We start from the raw sequence: 19,517 nt of genomic DNA on the forward strand, positions 1-19,517 counted from the left end.
TAGGGTTTTAAAAGAGCACTTTTCAAATTCAAGTTAATAAAGTTAGACTTACGTTTGAGCTTTCAGGCACTCTGATGTGAAATTGGTTTTATGACAGCACTGACTGAGCAGAACATAAAATAAGCTACAAAAGTAAATATTTTTGTTTGTGTATTATACATTTTATTTACTACTTTTGAAGTCTAGGGTTTTAAAAAAAGCACTTTCCAAATTCAATTTAATAAAGTTAAAGGCTCACATTTGAGTTTTCAGGTACTCAGGTTCAGGTATTCCGCTTGTGATTTTATTTTTTTTTTTTTATTAAATTTAACAGCACTGACTGAGCAGAACAGTTAAATAAGCTGCTAAATAAATATTAAAAACACATTCACATGTGATGTGTATTTTTTGTGGGGGGGAATATGCCTCCTGATATAGAGGGTTTTCAATCACGTGACCGATTTGCTGCAGGACAGGTGCCATCTCCATTCTGGATTACAAGGAGGCTGGCGCGTGATAGAAAAAATGGAGAGAATGTATGGTTATTACGAGGCTTTATATCCTCGAGATAAAGCTATTTATCGTGATAGATGCGTAGCAGTTGGTTCAGTGGATCAAATCAAATCAATTTTATTTATACAGCGCCAAATCACAACAAACAGTTGCCCCAAGGCACTTTATATTGTAAGGCAAGGCCATACAATAATTACGGAAAAACCCCAACAGTCAAAATGACCCCCTGTGAGCAAGCACTTGGCGACAGTGGGAAGGATCCATATCTTATACCAGATAGTGAATTTAGTGGTGATGTAACGAACTGGCCAACAGTGTCACACTACGATATTGTGAACTAGGAAGCTACCGACCAGGTCAGCCTCGCCAGCCTCCTGCAGAGCATCACAGCGGAGCTCTGAAAGCGGAGGTCGTCTTGAAGTCCTGAGCGATTTCTCTCACCAGGCGCTAGAAGGGCAGCTTGCGGATCAGCAGCTCGGTGCTCGAGCACCACAATGTAAATAAGCATCCGTATTGGAAGCGTTCTTCTGTTATCCTCGGCAGTATTTTTATGTATTCTTATATAATTTTATTGCAGAATAAAATAAAATAAAATTCTGGTAGCGGTGGATTTCTGTTAGCAGCGGATCTCTCTCAGCGCCACGGTGCCGTGAGGCTTCTTCACACCGACGTTGAAGCTTCTGCAATTGTTCACCAAATGCACGTAGCGTATCACAGCAGCCACCCTGTCGTAATCCAGAATGGGCGCGGGACACAAAATGATGTGACCAATACGTCACATGAAAACCCTCTATAGACTGTAGACATCATTATGCAACTTTTTCACTGGTATTAAGAAAGCTAAACTAAGAATTGCCACAATCTGTAATATCGTAAAAATCGCAATTTAAATCAAATAGGCACCCACAAAATGATGAGAGAATCGAATCGGGGGGAAAGCATATCATCCCATCCCTATTATTTAGATAAGCTAAGTAGGTCGGTGCCAGTCCATGAAGAATTGTATAAGCTAACAGCAGGACCTTAAAATCTGAACTCGTAGAGACAGGTAGCCAATGAATAGATGCCAGAATAGGTGTAATGTGGTCAAAATTTCTGCTTCGTGTTAAGTCTGGTAGCAGCATTCTGAACCAACTGGAGACCCCTAACGCTAGACTGCGGTAGCCCTGAAAATAGGACATTGCAATAGTCCAATCTGGAAGAAACAAAAAGCATGAATCAGGGTCTGAGCATCAGCCATAGACAGGATGGATGAATCCTCACTAGCCTATATTTCGCAGGTGGAAGAAAGCAGGCCTCGTAATATCCCTAATGTGAAGGCCAAAGGACAATGCAGGATCAAAAACCACCCCAAGGTTCATCACCTTGTCCGTGCGATGTATGACACAAGGACTCAGGCTAAGCGCTAGCTGGTCAAATTGGTGCAGATATGTTGCTGGACCGAGAACCATCATTTCAGTCTTTTCAGAATTAAAAGTAGGAAGTTACTAGACATCCAGCCTCTCACTATTGCAAGGCAATCTTCTAGAGATTTTATGTAATTAAGACTACCAGCAGTTAACGGCATGTATAATTGACTGTCATCAGTATAGCAATGAACGGCAATCCCAAAACGCCACAGTATGTGCCCAAGGGGTGCTGTATACAGAGAAAAAGCAGGGGGCCCAAGACAGATCCTTGTGGAACCCCAAATTTCATGTCACTATGGTTAGAGGCAGTGTTATCATATAAACACAGTGAGAACGACTGGATAAATACGACGTCAACCATGCAAGGGCACTTCCAGTAATCCCAAAGTAATGCTCCAACCTACCAAGTAAAATATGATGATCCACAGTATCAAATGCAGCACTGAGATCTAACAGCACCAAAACTGAAATGGTGTATGAATCCATTGCAAGCAGAAGATCGTTCACCACTTTAGTAAGAGCTGTCTCCGTGGAGTGGTATTTTCTAAAAGCAGACTGCAGTGGCGCAAAAAGATTATTCTCTGTAAGGTTGTCCACAAGCTGCCATGAGACTACTTTTTTCCAGAATTTTAGAGCAAAGTGATAGATTTGATATCAGCCTATAATTTTTCAAAACACTAGGGTCCAGATTAGGTTTCTTAAGTAACGGTTTAATCACTGCAGATTTAAAACATTTAAGAACAGATCCAGAAGTTAATGAAAGATTAACAATTTCCAGCACTGTTGGCCCAAGAATAGACCACAGGTCCTTAAACAGTTTTGTTGATATGGGATCAAGTAAACAGGTTGTGCTCTTTGTAGACATTACAAGTTTCGTCAGCGTCAGCACATCTAATGAGATACCATGAAACTGTAAATCTAGGTGGTACCCCGGCAGTGGCACCCACCTCAAAAACGGTGCAGGGGGTGAACCAATTTTTGCTGGGATGTTAACCTCATATCTTCAATTTTCTTCTCAAAGTAATTCAAGAAATCCTGTTCTGAAAAGGGAGAGCGTCTTACAGGTGGCTGTCCACGAATAAGTATTGCCACGGTGTCAAACAAGAACTTTGAGTTATGCTTGTTTTTACTGATCAAATCAGAGTAATAGGCCCTCTTTGTAGTCAGTAGTGCATGCTTATACTCTAAAATAGCATCACGCCACACAAGGTGGAATGCTTCTGATTTGGAGCTATGCCATTTCCATTCTAAAGCTCTAGCCTTCATATCAAGTGTAATTTTGAGCACTGAATTCAAACTATCCACAAGACTGTCTACTGAGTGGGCATTCTCCAAACTTGAGGCTAAGATATCAGGCAATCTAGCCTCGAGTTCTGTCACAGTTGAAGGGTTAATGTGTTGCCACTGTAATAAACAAGGCTGTTATCCCGCTAAAGGCGGCACTGAAAATGTAAACCTAATAAGCGAGTGGTCGGAGACCACCGATGCAAGAGGCATGATGTCGAAATGCGTAACAACAATAATGCGAAACAACCAGGTCCAGGGTTTTTTCCACTAGTATGCATTGAATCCCAAATGCACTGCTAAAATCCTTATGCATCCACAATTTCCATAAATGATTTGCAGAAGGGATCAGCGGGCTTATTACATGAATGTTAAAATCACCAATAATCAAAATGTTATCCACACTGCTTGACACGTCAGAAATAAACACACCAAATTCATCTAAGAATTCAGAGTATGGGCCAGGGGGGCTATAAACAGTGAGTGACAAAATAATTATAATAATAATAATAATAATAACTGATTTCCACTCTTCTGACCGTGACTATACACAGTATCACAGGCAAAGCACAGAATTAGATTGTCAAAGGAATTATACTTGTGACTCCCGACAACTAGTAAAGTAAACTTTGAACCAGGAACCTTCTGCACTGAAACAAAGTGCACTAACCACTTGGGTACTGCACCTGCTCAGGGTTCTCGCCAGCATTATGACAGTCTAACGGCCCATTACACTGCAGCTTGAAAAATTATGCTGCAGTTGGGCCGTTACACTGTTTCCAAGGGTGTGTAGCAGGAAAATTATCATTTATGATCATCAGAAATAATCATTTGATTATCATTTCTGATTGTACATTTAAAAAAGCGAAGCTTTCCACTGTCATGCAGCGCAGGAAGCCGTTTTCAACTAACTGTCAATCGTGACTCACTTTTCTTTTGATTAAAGTCCCTACCGGACTACCGGCTGTTATTGCAAGCAAGAAAAAAAAGAATCATCTTCCGTTTCACATCACAGGTTTTTGTTTTTTTGTTTTGTTTTTTTTTTTTTTTACGTTCCACATAATGTGCGTTTTCCGTTGGACAGCGCATGAAGGTTCTCTGGTGTAGATTGGTGTGCTGCTATGGGAAAAGTTCTTGGGGGAAAGGATCTCATACAGCTGCTCATACAGCGACTACAAAACCAGAGACTTCGAAAGAGAAAAGTGATACTTTGAAGCCAAGTCAGCATGAAGCGAAAGGCAGTGAAGGCCCTGAGGCTAAAATATTAGCCGAGCTAGCAAAGTTCAGGTCAGAGAACTTGGAAGGACATAATCAAACCCTTAAGATGTTGGAGACATCAATGGCAGAACTAAAGGGGAAATGACAAAACTAGAGAAAAGAACCACAAAGGTGGAAGAACGTGTAAGTGCTACCGAAGATGACGGGAAAACGATACAAGAGAGCCATACGCTATTTGCTACGCCGAGAGAAAGATTTGACGGCTAGGTGTGAAGAATTACAGAACAGAATGAGATGCAACAACATGAGAATATACCGGGTACCTGAGAGGAGCAAGGGGAAAGATGTGAAGACGTTTGTCGAGGAGTTGATTTGTTCAGTTCTCGAACCGATGCCAGACGTTTCTATACAAATAGAAAGAGCACACCGCTCACTGACGTCCAAACCAAAGAAATCCAATGATCCCCCCAGATCCCTGATCGTCAGGTTCCTTGATTACTCCGTCAAAGAGAAGATACTCCGACAAGCATGGAGCCAACAGTTAATGTACAAAGATGAACAAATATACTTCGACCATGATTATTCTCCAGAACTGCAAAGGAAGAGGGCGAGCGTGCGAGAGATTATCAAACAACTGAAAAAGAAGAGCATTAAAGCCAAGTGCCTTTATCCAGCACAACTCAGCAGGTGCGCAGGTGGAGGAGGAACTACGTCTCAGCGGGTGGCATGTCGTGGGTGAGACAGAGGAGGTTGCCGTGGGCGGGATTCCATCTGTGGATCCAGAGGCCCATATCAAATAAGCTGGGAAGTCATCAATGTCGAGAACGTATTTTTCTGGATGTGCCAAACGTTAGGACTATCATTACTTCCCGTTTCTTTTCCACGGGACGGAACTCAACTGAACTGTGAGTATACTTGCATTGAGCAGCAACCGATCCGAGAGCGGGACGGCAGCAGCAAAGACACTTTGTGTTTACCCCACAGAGGACCTGTCACCATCCTCTGCCCAAGATACACCGGGATATGCTTTGCTTAATTTACAGGGCTTTGTTTTCTTATTTGGTTATAGGCTTACAGCAAACATATTGGGTATGTGGAAGTTCAGTGTTCAGGTTTATACATGTTTTATATTTTGTTTTATTTGTTATTGTCACCTTGAAAGATTAATGGTTGGGTTACTGATGCAAGAATGTCACTATATGTGGTTAAATGTCAAGGAGTAATATGAAACAGCATAAGAATAGTTATGAATAGTTTGAACTGTATTACTTACAATGTGAAGGGATTAGGCAATCCAATCAAAAGGAAAAAAATACTGAGTCATTTAAAAAAATTACAATGTTCTATAGCCATGCTCCAGGAAACCCATCTGTCAGAGAAAGAGCACCTTAAACTTAAAAGGGAATGGGTGGATCAAGTTTTCAGTTCATCTTTTGAAAGGGGGAGGAGGCGAGGGGTGGCCATCCTCTTTAATAAATCAGTATATTTCAATCACACAGAGTTGGAGATAAAGAGGGTAGATATATTATTGTAAAGGGAGATATAAATGGCATAAGAATAACTCTGCACAATCTATATGCACCAAATGAGGATAGCCCTGCCTTTTTTAAAGACATAGCTGGCTTACTAGCCGACATAATGGAAGGGGCGGTGTTAATAGGGGGAGATTTTAATTGTTATGAGCCAACATGTAGACAGGTTGCCAGCAGGGGGCAGCACTGTATCTAGAAAGTCAACTACACTACAGGCAATGACAAGTGAACTTGGCCTAGTGGATGTATGGCAGCGTTTACATCCCAAAGAAAAGGACTTCACCTTTATGTCACAGGTACATGGTAGCTATTCCAGGCTAAACATGATACTAATATCAGGACCAGATCTGTATAGGGTTAAAGAGTGCAAAATAGAGCCAATCACCATATCAGACCATGCGCCAGTCACCTTAAAGATGGATTTAGCGCCAATAAAATCATTTAAGTACTGGAGACTCAACGTATCATTATTAAATGACGATATGATTAAACAAGAAATCCGCCAGGAATTAAAACATTATTTTGAGGCAAATGAGGACGGCACAATCTCTCCAGTAACTTTGTGGGAGAGGGCTAAGGCTGTGATGAGGGGTTGTATTATTGCAATTTCCTCTAGATTAAAAAAACAGAGGTTGAATGGTCAGAACAGGCTAGAAGAAAAAATAAAGCAATTAGAAAGAGAGCATCAACAATCTAACAAAGAAGAAACTTTACATGCACTGAAAGAGACAAGGAAAGAATTGAATGACCTATTAACTTACAAAACGGAAGGGGCTTTAAGATTTACAAATAGAAAATACTACGAAATGGGGAATAAAGCAAACCGACTACTAGCATTCCAACTGCGGAAAGCGCAAAGTAGCAGGGCAGTTCACAAAATTAAATGCTCAGATAAGGGTGAAATCAATCAATCAATCAATCAACTTTTTTCTTGTATAGCGCCAAATCACAACAAACAGTTGCCCCAAGGCGCTAACACAACCCACAGACATCACAAAGGCCTTTGCCACACACTATAGAAAACTATATGAGGAACAGTCAGACCCACAAAGAAATGAGAAGATGGAGTCTTTTTTTAGATCCATCAACCTGGCTAAACTTACATCAGAAGAGGCTGATATGGTGTCAATGCCAATTACAGAAGAAGAAATCAAAGATATTATTTCACAACTTAAAAATAAATCTCCTGGAACCGACGGTTTCACAGGGGAATATTATAAAACCTTTGTAGGTGAGCTGACTCCAATCCTGCGCAAGGTTTATAACTATGCATTAAAAGAAGGACAAGCACCTGCATCTTGGTCAGAGGCAATTATAAGTGTTATACACAAAGAAAATAAAGACCCGACCCTATGTGCATCATATCGCCCCTTTTGTGTGTTGATTTTAAAATCCTTACTTCAATAATAGCAAAAAGAATTCAGAGAATCATACATAAGGTGGTAAAGCCTGATCAAACTGGGTTTATCAATAACCGACATGGTGTTGATAATGTTAGGAGAGCCCTAAATTTACAGTTTATCGCAGCCAAAAGGACCACTCCTTCAATGCTTCTCAGCCTAGACACACAGACAGCGTTTGATAGGGTCTGCTGGTCTTTCTTACAACAGACTCTCCGACATATGGGCTTCGACGACACATTTATTAACTGGATCTGCCTATTCTACAAAAACCCTAAATCTAGAGTAAGAGTAAATGGGTACTGCTCAGACTTTTTCCCACTGAGCCGTGGCACTCGCCAAGGAGACTCCTTATCTCCTTCTTTATTTGCCTTAAGCATAGAGCCACTGGCAGAACTATTAAGATCAAACCCTCTCATATTAGGCATCCCCGATGATGGAGGGGGTCAACACAAAGTAGCTCTATTTGCTGATGACATATTGTTATTTATAGACCGGCCCACGGATTCAATCCCTGCACTCTTAAATAGTTTACAAAAATACAGTGAAGTATCTGGATATAAGATAAACACTAGCAAATCAGAAGCAATGATGATAAGTGGTGAATGGCCCCAACAATTAGATAGTATAGTATCATTTAGGAAATCCAAAAATGGGTTTAGATATTTAGGAGTCATTCTGACACCGAAGCCATCACAGCTTTTCCATTGTAATTATGATAAACTAATTAAAGAGATCAACCAAGATATAAGCAGATGGGATGTGCTACCCCGTCCCTGTTTGGCAGGAATAGAGTCAGTAAGAATGAATGTTTTACTAGGCTCCTCTTTTTATTTTCAATCTTACCTGTTCCACAATCAACAATTAAGAGTCTTGAAAAAGGTATTTTAAAATCTTATTTGGCAAAACAGAAGACCAAGAATACGTTTAAAAATACTGATGGCAAGCAAAAAAAGGGGTGGGCTGGTATTACCTAATTTTAAAATGTACTATAGGGCAGCCCAACTCAGGGCGATAGTGATATGGATGACCAAAGCTGAAGAAACTGGATGGCTATCCATTGAACAGAATTCTTTGATAGGGGTATCATTGTCTGTGCTTCCTTTTTTTGACAAAAGGGCTCAGAAGAAGATAAAAATAGATAATATATGGGTTAAACACACACTAAAGATTTGGAACACTACACAAAAACAAATAAAAGGCTCTGTGGCTTTATCAAGGGTAATGCCTATTTTGGGAAACTTTGATTTTCTCCCATCACTGACAGACTTGGCATTTAGGAGATGGACAGAAAAGGGTCTGGTTAGCACTGACCAATTGTATGAAAACAACACACTAAGATCATTTTCACAACTCCAGGAAAAATTTGATCTGCCTACAACTGACTTGTTAAGATTCATGCAGATACGAAGTTACCTCACTAGACACAGAGACTGGGATAGTATAAAAAGAGATCCAATGGAGGTTGAAAGGTATTTTATAGAGATTTCTCAACACAATGTATCATCAAAACATCGTGTCAAATATCAATCAATCAATTTTTTTTTTTATATAGCGCCAAATCACAACAACAGTTGCCCCAAGGGTGCTTTATATTGTAAGGCAAGGCCATACAATAATTATGTAAAACCCCAACAGTCAAACGACCCCCTGTGAGCAAGCACTTGGCTACAGTGGGAAGGAAAAACTCCCTTTTAACAGGAAGAAACCTCCAGCAAACCAGGCTCAGGGAGGGGCAGTCTTCTGCTGGGACTGGTTGGGGCTGAGGGAAGAACCAGGAAAAAGACATGCTGTGGAGGGGAGCAGAGATCGATCACTAATGATTAAATGCAGAGTGGTGCATACAGAGCAAAAAGAGAAAGAAACAGTGCATCATGGGAACCCCCAGCAGTCTACGGTCTATAGCAGCATAACTAAGGGAGGGTTCAGGGTCACCTGATCCAGCCCTAACTATAAGCTTTAGCAAAAAGGAAAGTTTTAAGCCTAATCTTAAAAGTATAGAGGGTGTCTGTCTCCCTGATCTGAATTGGGAGCTGGTTCCACAGGAGAGGAGCCTGAAAGCTGAAGGCTCTGCCTCCCATTCTACTCTTACAAACCCTAGGAACTACAAGTAAGCCTGCAGTCTGAGAGCGAAGCGCTCTATTGGGGTGATATGGTACTACGAGGTCCCTAAGATAAGATGGGACCTGAATATTCAAAACCTTATAAGTAAGAAGAAGAATTTTAAATTCTATTCTAGAATTAACAGGAAGCCAATGAAGAGAGGCCAATATGGGTGAGATATGCTCTCTCCTTCTAGTCCCCGTCAGTACTCTAGTTGCAGCATTTTGAATTAACTGAAGACTTTTTAGGGAACTTTTAGGACAACCTGATAATAATGAATTACAATAGTCCAGCCTAGAGGAAATAAATGCATGAATTAGTTTTTCAGCATCACTCTGACACAAGACCTTTCTGATTTTAGAGATATTGCGTAAATGCAAAAAAGCAGTCCTACATATTTGTTTAATATGCGCTTTGAATGACATATCCTGATCAAAATGACTCCAAGATTTCTCACAGTATTACTAGAGGTCAGGGTAATGCCATCCAGAGTAAGGATCTGGTTAGACACCATGTTTCTAAGATTTGTGGGGCCAAGTACAATAACTTCAGTTTTATCTGAGTTTAAAAGCAGGAAATTAGAGGTCATCCATGTCTTTATGTCTGTAAGACAATCCTGCGTTTAGCTAATTGGTGTGTGTCCTCTGGCTTCATGGATAGATAAAGCTGGGTATCATCTGCGTAACAATGAAAATTTAAGCAATACCGTCTAATAATACTGCCTAAGGGAAGCATGTATAAAGTGAATAAAATTGGTCCTAGCACAGAACCTTGTGGAACTCCATAATTAACTTTAGTCTGTGAAGAAGATTCCCCATTTACATGAACAAATTGTAATCTACCAGACAAATATGATTCAAACCACCGCAGCGCAGTGCCTTTAATACCTATGGCATGCTCTAATCTCTGTAATAAAATTTTATGGTCAACAGTATCAAAAGCAGCACTGAGGTCTAACAGAACAAGCACAGAGATGAGTCCACTGTCCGAGGCCATAAGAAGATCATTTGTAACCTTCACTAATGCTGTTTCTGTACTATGATGAACTCTAAACCCTGACTGAAACTCTTCAAATAGACCATTCCTCTGCAGATGATCAGTTAGCTGTTTTACAACTACCCTTTCAAGAATTTTTGAGAGAAAAGGAAGGTTGGAGATTGGCCTATAATTAGCTAAGATAGCTGGGTCAAGTGATGGCTTCTTAAGTAATGGTTTAATTACTGCCACCTTAAAAGCCTGTGGTACATAGCCAACTAACAAAGATAGACTGATCATATTTAAGATCGAAGCATTAAATAATGGTAGGGCTTCCTTGAGCAGCCTGGTAGGAATGGGGTCTAATAGACATGTTGATGGTTTGGATGAAGTAACTAATGAAAATAACTCAGAACAATCGGAGCGAAAGAGTCTAACCAAATACCGGCATCACTGAAAGCAGCCAAAGATAATGATACGTCTTTGGGATGGTTATGAGTAATTTTTTCTCTAATAGTTAAAATTAAAAAGCAAAGAAAGTCATGAAGTCATTACTAGTTAAAGTTAATGGAATACTCAGCTCAATAGAGCTCTGACTCTTTGTCAGCCTGGCTACAGTGCTGAAAGAAACCTGGGGTTGTTCTTATTTTCTTCAATTAGTGATGAGTAGAAAGATGTCCTAGCTTTACGGAGGGCTTTTTTATAGAGCAACAGACTCTTTTTCCAGGCTAAGTGAAGATCTTCTAAATTAGTGAGACGCCATTTCCTCTCCAACTTACGGGTTATCTGCTTTAAGCTACGAGTTTGTGAGTTATACCACGGAGTCAGGCACTTCTGATTTAAAGCTCTCTTTTTCAGAGGAGCTACAGCATCCAAAGTTGTCTTCAATGAGGATGTAAAACTATTGACGAAATACTCTCTCTCTCACTATGTCATTTAAAGCGCATATTAAACAAATATGTAGGACTGCTTTTTTGCATTTATGCAATATCTCTAAAATTAGAAAGGTCTTGTCTCAGAGTGATGCTGAAAAACTAATTCATGCATTTATTTCCTCTAGGCTGACTATTGTAATTCATTATTATCAGGTTGTCCTAAAAGTTCCCTGAAAAGCCTTCAGTTAATTCAAAATGCTGCAGCTAGAGTACTAACGGGGACTAGAAGGAGAGAGCATATCTCACCCATATTGGCCTCTCTTCATTGGCTTCCTGTTAATTCTAGAATAGAATTTAAAATTCTTCTTACTTATAAGGTTTGAATAATCAGGTCCCATCTTATCTTAGGGACCTCTTAGTACCATATCACCCCAATAGAGCGCTTCGCTCTCAGACTGCAGGCTTACTTGTAGTTCCTAGGGTTTGTAAGAGTAGAATGGGAGGCAGAGCCTTCAGCTTTCAGGCTCCTCTCCTGTGGAACCAGCTCCCAATTCAGATCAGGGAGACAGACACCCTCTCTACTTTTAAGATTAGGCTTAAAATTTTCCTTTTTGCTAAAGCTTATAGTTAGGGCTGGATCAGGTGACCCTGAACCATCCCTTAGTTATGCTGCTATAGACTTAGACTGCTGGAGGGTTCCCATGATGCACTGTTTCTTTCTCTTTTTGCTCTGTATGCACCACTCTGCATTTAATCATTAGTGATCGATCTCTGCTCCCCTCCACAGCATGTCTTTTTCCTGGTTCTCTCCCTCAGCCCCAACCAGTCCCAGCAGAAGACTGCCCCTCCCTGAGCCTGGTTCTGCTGGAGGTTTCTTCCTGTTAAAAGGGAGTTTTTCCTTCCCACTGTAGCCAAGTGCTTGCTCACAGGGGGTCATTTTGACCGTTGGGGTTTTACATAATTATTGTATGGCCTTGCCTTACAATATAAAGCGCCTTGGGGCAACTGTTTGTTGTGATTTGACGCTATATAAAAAAAAATTGATTGATTGATTGACTTACAGAGTTTAGGTAGCTACTCTGCACTGTGTTGGTATATGGCATTAGAGAACATAAAGAAGGAATCATATCCTTAAACCTAGTTACAGCGCTTTCTGAAAGACTTCTAGTGTAATGAAACTTATTCCCCACTGCTGGGTAGTCCATCAGAGTAAATGTAAATGTTATTAAGAAATGATCAGACAGAAGGGAGTTTTCAGGGAATACTGTTAAGTCTTCCATTTCCATACCATAAGTCAGAACAAGATCTAAGATATGATTAAAGTGATGGGTGGACTCATTTACATTTTGAGCAAAGCCAATAGAGTCTAATAATAGATTAAATGCAGTGTTGAGGCTGTCATTCTCAGCATCTGTGTGGATGTTAAAATCGCCCACTATAATTATCTTATCTGAGCTAAGCACTAAGTCAGACAAAAGGTCTGAAAATTCACAGAGAAACTCACAGTAACGACCAGGTGGACAATAGATAATAACAAATAAAACTGGTTTTTGGGACTACCAATTTGGATGGACAAGACTAAGAGTCAAGCTTTCAAATGAATTAAAGCTCTGTCTGGGTTTTTGATTAATTAATAAGCTGGAATGGAAGATTGCTGCTAATCCTCCGCCTCGGCCCGTGCTACGAGCATTCTGACAGTTAGTGTGACTCGGGGGTGTTGACTCATTTAAACTAACATATTCATCCTGCTGTAACCAGGTTTCTGTAAGGCAGAATAAATCAATATGTTGATCAATTATTATATCATTTACCAACAGAGACTTAGAAGAGAGAGACCTAATGTTTAATAGACCACATTTAACTGTTTTAGTCTGTGGTGCAGTTGAAGGTGCTATATTATTTTTTCTTTTTGAATTTTTATGCTTAAATTGATTTTTGCTGGTTATTGGTGGTCTGGGAGCAGACACCGTCTCTACGGGGATGGGGTAATGAGGGGATGGCAGGGGGGAGAGAAGCTGCAGAGAGGTGTGTAAGACTACAACTCTGCTTCCTGGTCCCAACCCTGGATAGTCACGGTTTGGAGGATTTAAGAAAATTGGCCAGATTTCTAGAAATGAGAGCTGCTCCATCCAAAGTGGGATGGATGCCGTCTCTCCTAACAAGACCAGGTTTTCCCCAGAAGCTTTGCCAATTATCTATGAAGCCCACCTCATTTTTTGGACACCACTCAGACAGCCAGCAATTCAGGGAGAACATGCGGCTAAACATGTCACTCCCGGTCCGATTGGGGAGGGGCCCAGAGAAAACTACAGAGTCCGACATTGTTTTTGCAAAGTTACACACCGATTCAATGTCAATTTTAGTGACCTCCGATTGGCGTAACCGGGTGTCATTACTGCCGACGTGAATTACAATCTTACCAAATTTACGCTTAGCCTTAGCCAGCAGTTTCAAATTTCCTTCAATGTGGCCTGCTCTGGCCCCCGGAAGACAATTGACTATGGTTGCTGGTGTCGCTAACTTCACATTTCTCAAAACAGAGTCGCCAATAACCAGAGTTTGATCCTCGGCGGGTGTGTCGTCGAGTGGGGAAAAACGGTTAGAAATGTGAACGGGTTGGCGGTGTACACGGGGCTTCCGTTTAGAACTACACTTCTTCCTCACAGTCACCCAGTCGGCCTGCTTTCCCGGCTGCTCGGGATCTGCCAGAGGGGAACTAACGGCGGCTAAGCTACCTTGGTCCGCACCGACTACAGGGGCCTGGCTAGCTGTAGAATTTTCCACGGTGCGGAGCCGAGTCTCCAATTCGCCCAGCCTGGCCTCCAAAGCTATGAATAAGCTACACTTATTACAAGTACCGTTAGTGCTAAAGGAGGCCGAGGAATAACTAAACATTTCACACCCAGAGCAGAAGAGTGCGGGAGAGACAGGAGAAGCCGCCATGCTAAATCGGCTAAGAGCTAGTAGCTGCGCTAAGCTAGCGGATTCCTAAAAACACGCAAAGTGAATAATGTGTAAATAATTTAGAGGTGATTCAGCAGAAGGAGTGCTTTAGTTAAGGCACGTGAAGATTACACTGGCAAACAAATCGTTATCTAGATAACTAGATCAATCTAACTGTGCAGATTAAACAGCTAACAGATACAGCAAAACACCGCTGTGCTCCGGAACAGGAAGTGATACAATACCGCAGTGAGAGCCAATCACAAGTCAATATCTATATGAATCTTTTGAAAGACACTTCAGACAATACCTTACATATTAAAAGTGAGTGGGAATTAGAACTTAATGCAATTATAGAAGATGAAGCTTGGGAAAATATGTCTAGCAAGTCATAAAGGGATTGGGAGCCAAATGTGGAAAGAATTTGACTGGAAAGTGAAATTGAGATTCTTCAGAACACCTCTCAAGGTGTCGAAGTTTTCAAGTAATACCCCCAACAATTGCTGGAGGAATTGTGGCATGGTTGGGGACCATGCCCACATATTCTGGGACTGCCCAGTGATACAAACTTTTTGGAAACACATTAAAGAAGAAATGGACACTGTCTTTAGAGTTGATATCCCTTTGGACCCTTTAATTCTCTTACTGGAGAAGATACCAGAGAACTTGCTCTCTAAGGACCAATGCTACATGTTACATATTCTGTTAATGACTGCGAAGAAAATGATTACTGTTAATTGGATGCAACCATGTGCACCCACAAAAGCTCAATGGATACAGAAGATTGAGCAGATACATACCATGGAAAATATGACTGCTATTTTACAGTTTAAAGTACCACTATTCATAAGAAGATGGGCCCCAGTCATTGGGGGACTGAAATTATGCTAACACCTTAAATGTAATGTACAATTCTATATCATGCATTTACTTTGACCCTGCACAACCAAGAATTGCTGTATAACATTTAATGACAAGTGACCCTTTGGTTTGTCTGATTTCTCTTTTTTTTTTTTGTCTCAGTTGTTGTAATTGGTTTTGGTTTTGTTTTTATTTATTTATTTGTTTATAGCCTCTTATGGGAGGGTTAGGTTGTGTATATTTGTACTGAATGAATGTCTGTGTTTGTATTGCCTGCAAGTTTGATAAAGGCAATAAAGTTAAAAAAAATAGTTTTAAGTTAAACAAGAAAGGAAGACTCTTTAGAAATCTTTGATGTTTGTCTGTAAATTAAAACCATAACTTATCTGTTGTTTCAGGTAAGATGATTTCTTGATTAACATGATAATGAACCTTGGACATTTATTTTTAGACAAAATAGCATGAAAAGTAATGTGTACATTTTTAAGTCTGGTAGATTAATTAATTCATATCTGCACTTCAACCAAGAAAAAGCGACACAATAAATAAATATAAATATTTATTATAAGCACAACAGGAGATGATGTAAAAATGACTGCAATGTATTTGTTCATTAGGATTTCTCATGATTAAATCATTTTTAATGTAGTCATTTTTTCAACATTAAATTACGTCCTTATTGACTATGTAATTGCTTTTAATGTTGTAATCAGGACAGAGTAATTACTAAAACATGAATTTCACTATTCTAGTGATTGTAAATGTTTTAAAATTATGCACAATAGAGGCAGGGCTTCTTCTACCTGTGCAAATGCCTTTTTGACTTCATGACATGTTTAATGATTCATTCATTTAATGTTAAAATAAGAAAAAAGTTTTTTCAAATTACAAAATAGCTGCTGTTTAAAGAGCCTTTGTTTTATGTAGCAGCAGGTGTGGGTTTGCAAAGACGACAGGTGAGCTGGACGCTCAGGACATTTAAAAAGATCAAGGCCTCCTCTGCAGCTTCAACCTCAAACTGGTGGCCTTTTTGGAGACACTTTCCTTATTTTGAAGTGCAGAGATGTTCTCTTCTTCTGTCTGGACTTCAGATTTTGGTATATTTAGACTAATAAAGAAGGCCCTTTATAAGCCCATAATGCAAAAGCTTCGGGGGGGAGTCAGTGGTCGAAATAGTATGCGCATGTGCTAGTTTGTGCATGTATTATTCGAGCGGTGCACGTAATTTTATACTGCACTAGCACTGGAGCAAGTAACTTCATCCAAGTTTTATCAACTATAAGCACCAGTAAAATGAACCAATAAAGGAATAAATAAGGAAAAAACAATTTCCAGTGTGTTGTCTTCATCTTCCCTGCGTTTTATTTGTTGTGTTTGCACGCGCACATGTAAACAAAGACAAGAAGAAAAGCTGGCTGCCGCTGCGGTTCCTCTCTCTCTCTCCCCCTCAAACTCTGTCATCATTGTGTTATAAACCAGTCACCATTTGTTTTATTATACATCTGTGTAGTTAATAAAATTATCTTCACGGACGATTAGTTCGCACACGCACGTGAAAAAAAAAAACTGGCTGCCGCTGCGGTTCATTTACTGAACCCAGGAGAGGTCACTTAAAGTGATATTTTTTTCTGGCCATGATCATTTGTGCGCACATTTTCCTTTAATTGATCCTACGAATTAATAAAACGTGCTCTCAAATTAATAAAACGCACGTTTTCCTGGCTGTGATAATTCGTGCGTACGTTTGCCTTTAATTGAGCCCTCGAATTAATAAAATGTGTGCACGTTTTCCTTTCGTTCAAAATGAACTCCATAATATAACCTAAATTGTCATCCTCACGACAGGGAGACGCTTCGCCCTCGGCATCCTTTTTAATGTGCTTAAACTCAAAATGATGCCATTCTGGGCAGCTGGAGTTTTCTGTATGTCCTTGTGCTCCCAAACCATGATGATACACCCTGACCAGAGCCATTTCTAATGAGGAAATGTATTACACTGTCTGCTGGTATGTTGGCTAATAGCCAACATTTATGTGTCAAGACAATATTAAGTGCACGTTTTACAAATTGTGGCCATGTTTAAGTAGACTGTGCCCTTGTTTTACTCAAACGATGCTTAAAACGTGCACACAATATAACAAAACGTGCGCACATTCTCTCCACATGCAAAACATTTTGCGATGACACTTCCAGGGCTCCGTAGTTCCTAAGCCTAAGCATCCCCCAAACCCCATATCCCACCATGCTGGATGATCAAACAAAGGGACAGCTAGCTGTGCCGCTTGACCGTAAACTGTGTTGACAGATATCACAGTGTGGATGACAGTTGTTGGAATATGCTTTATGTTGGTTAATGTGTTTTTCTTCTTACAGTGATGTATGTTTGTGTTATGAAGTTTGATGTTGCATGTTTGTTGTGTGTAGTTTTATTTTGAAATTCTACAGCTGCAGAGAGAATCTCCTGCCAAACCTTTTATGTATTTCCTGTTATATTCCCTGTTCTCACATGTTCCTGCAGGTGCATTTAATTAGCAACAGGGAAAAGGGATTAGAAACTGTGTAGCAATGACACTGCTGAGACTGTGCGTTCAATTATAATAAAGCACTTGTCAGAGAACTGTGTGGTTTATTACGAAGATGACTACTGAGGCACAAAGAGCAACATCCCCTGAAGAAAGCAGCAACAAATATTTCACAATGATGCTCTGGTTCAGTCATGTCCGCAAAAACACACAAATGTTTGACCTTTAAAATGATTTCTTAATTACACAGGGTAGCCAAAAGGTCTGCTTCACAAGATCCAAACATCTGTTTTCTTCCTAGTCGCTGTGGCCAGTTGTTGGAATATGTTCAAGGCCGTGGCTACGGGTACGGACCCATAACTACAGAGACCGTTCTAAAGATATGGAGCAATAGACCAAAAAAAGTCATTACATACCCGTAAACAAGGCCTCCACACAGGGGTGGTGGCCAAGTGGTTAATGCGCTTGGTTTCAGTTCAGAAGGCTCCGGGTTCAAATCCCACCCCGCCACATTTCTCCATGTAATGTGGAGTTGTGTCAGGAAGGGCATCCGGCGTAAAACTTGTGCCAATTCAACATGCAGATCCACCCTGGATTTGCTGTGGCGACCCCGAGTGCAAACAAGGGAGCAACCGAAGGAACTTACTTACATACCCATAAACAAGTCAGTTGAAGATCGTAAAAGTCCAACTGTAGAAAGTCTTACTTTGCTGTAAACAGGTCAACATGTCCAGTTATTCATGTTGTTCCAACTGTTGTTTTATCGCACCCATGATGTGCATGCGGTTAAGGTTAGGGGAAATCTCTTGGCCTTGGTCTGTACCTTTAGCACTCCCTCAGAAGATACGGATGTATGTATTCTTAGCCACTTCGTATGTTCAATCCCCTTCTCACATGATGTTCCTGCAGGTGCATTTAACTAGCAGCAGGGAAGAGGGATTAGACTTCCCGCGGCAAAATATGTAGCGATGACACGGCTGAGACTGTGCGGTCAATTATAATAAATCACTTGTCAGAGAACTGTGGTTTATTATGAAGATGACTACTGAGGCACAAACAGCAACATCCCCTGAAGAAAGCAGCGACAAGCTACGAAGCGCAGCAACAGTCCACAGTGTGACATCCTGAATCCAACAGTTTTAGAATCAAACAGAAAAACATCATGAATCAAACCCTGTTTGACTGTTTTAAGTCTGCTGGAGTGGTGGTACACCTGTCTCGGGGCGTGGTCTGATGACGTAAGTCCCGCCCCTCTGATCAGCGGCGGGGGCACGCGCTCTGTCAGCCTCCTCTGCTTCACTAATAAACCATTTATGATCCAGCAACAACATTTCAATAGGCCGCTTCTGTACACGTTATTTTTAAACAAACGCTGCTTTTAATCGTATCTACGTGGGGGAATAACGGGCGGCGAAGATGGCGCTGAATGAATTAAAAAATGAAAACAGACAACAAACCGCATTTACACTGAGTGATGTCAGGGACGCGAAGCATCACTTACCGTGCGCTCTTTAACTCGCTCTATGGAAGAAAACGTCCTGTAAAACCAAGTGGTCGATGCTGACAAATTCTATGAAGAAAAAGGGAAAAAAACGATGCACGCGCGCAGGGCAGAAATTCTTCTTCTTCTTTGGCGTTTAACGGCAGTCGGCATCCTTATTGTTGCAATGCTGCCACCTTGTGCATCAGTCCGATATAGCGGTAATTTTCAATCCTCTGGAGTACAGTGTCTTTCAAGTATTTAAAAAGAAGACAGCACTTCCCCCTCTCACTTAAGCCTACCCCAAAATACATCTTTCAGTCCTATTCTTCTAAATTCTGAAAAAAGCTCTTGCCTTTCTCTGGAATATTTATATGTATTCCAATACATGAGAACATTCTGCACTGTCTCTGGCTGTGGACA

The 19,517-nt window shown here is 40.6% G+C and overlaps 1 protein-coding gene across 1 annotated transcript in view; it reads right to left on the reverse strand.

Annotated features, from left to right (window-relative positions):
* Positions 1-19,208, reverse strand: part of epb41a (erythrocyte membrane protein band 4.1a) — a 349,346-nt gene extending 330,138 nt beyond the window's left edge. The window contains exon 1 of the mRNA XM_034160644.1: positions 19,116-19,208. The gene's annotated coding sequence lies outside the window, so the exon portion shown is untranslated. The remainder of the gene's footprint in view (positions 1-19,115) is intronic.
* Positions 19,209-19,517: the final 309 nt, after the last annotated feature.

This window comes from Thalassophryne amazonica, chromosome 20 (assembly GCF_902500255.1).
Source record: "Thalassophryne amazonica chromosome 20, fThaAma1.1, whole genome shotgun sequence".
Taxonomy (NCBI): Eukaryota; Metazoa; Chordata; class Actinopteri; order Batrachoidiformes; family Batrachoididae; genus Thalassophryne; species Thalassophryne amazonica.